The following is an 835-nucleotide window of genomic DNA, read 5'->3' as shown; positions in this document are numbered from 1 at the left end:
GGTTCTTATAACAAAGTCAGAACACCAGTTTGTGAGGATAAAGCCCATTGGTGAGAGCGAACAGAGAGCGGAGGTAGCCCTGGAGCTGAGGAACAGCTTTGATTTTTGGCAGAATTTGTGAGTCCACAGCTTTCTGGTCAACCTTGCGCTGTACTGTAATCTCATATTTCTCTTTCTCTGTGTCGAAGATCCCACCCTCCCGGTGTCTGGGCTTATGCAGCTTCTTCTTGAAGTAAATATCAGTGAGATGTTTGGAGATTTTCACACCACTGATTCAATTTTGGTGGAGGTGGAGATGACAAATTTCTGGTGTGTGCTACGAAGAGGAACTCGATTGAGGGACAGAGGTCCAGTCACAAGTAGCAAGCCACTGCCCAGCTGCTTCAGGAAAACCACGCTCTTGCCTCTGTGGCAAGATGATCAGAATGGGCCCAGGAGGGATACTGGCCCACAGACTCCGCACATGCTGACTCAGGGTTTCTTGCTGTGGCTCAGCAGCTTTCAAGGGACATCTTCAGGAGGATCATATCTGGGCATTTGGCGGAGTTTAACCACTTGGTACCACCATTCTTGTCGCCACCAACTGGTTTGTGACAGTAGCAAGAACTTTCTCCTTTTTCTTTTCAATCCTGGATGTAGGGGCCGAATACTTCCTCGTGTACATGGCCTTTCGCCAATACATAGCTGACGGGGAGGATCTGCCAATTCCTCTGAGGAGGACGGGGTTTCGGCTGCAGTGGGGCTTCCCCTTCTTAGGGGCCTTAACCTTGCCTCCGGCATCGGCCTTCTTCTTGGCTTCAGTTTCTTCTCCTTGGTATTTGGCTTCTCAGTTTTT

General features: G+C 49.6%; 1 pseudogene; it reads right to left on the bottom strand.

The window, feature by feature from the left end:
- Nucleotides 1–10: 10 nt before the first annotated feature.
- LOC102763448 overlaps nucleotides 11–835 on the bottom strand; it is a 1780-nt pseudogene continuing 955 nt past the window's right edge.

This window comes from Myotis davidii, unplaced genomic scaffold, assembly GCF_000327345.1.
Source record: "Myotis davidii unplaced genomic scaffold, ASM32734v1 scaffold348, whole genome shotgun sequence".
NCBI lineage: Eukaryota > Metazoa > Chordata > Mammalia > Chiroptera > Vespertilionidae > Myotis > Myotis davidii.
The sequence above is the reverse complement of the archived record's forward strand: the minus strand, read 5'-3'. Positions and strand labels throughout refer to the sequence as shown.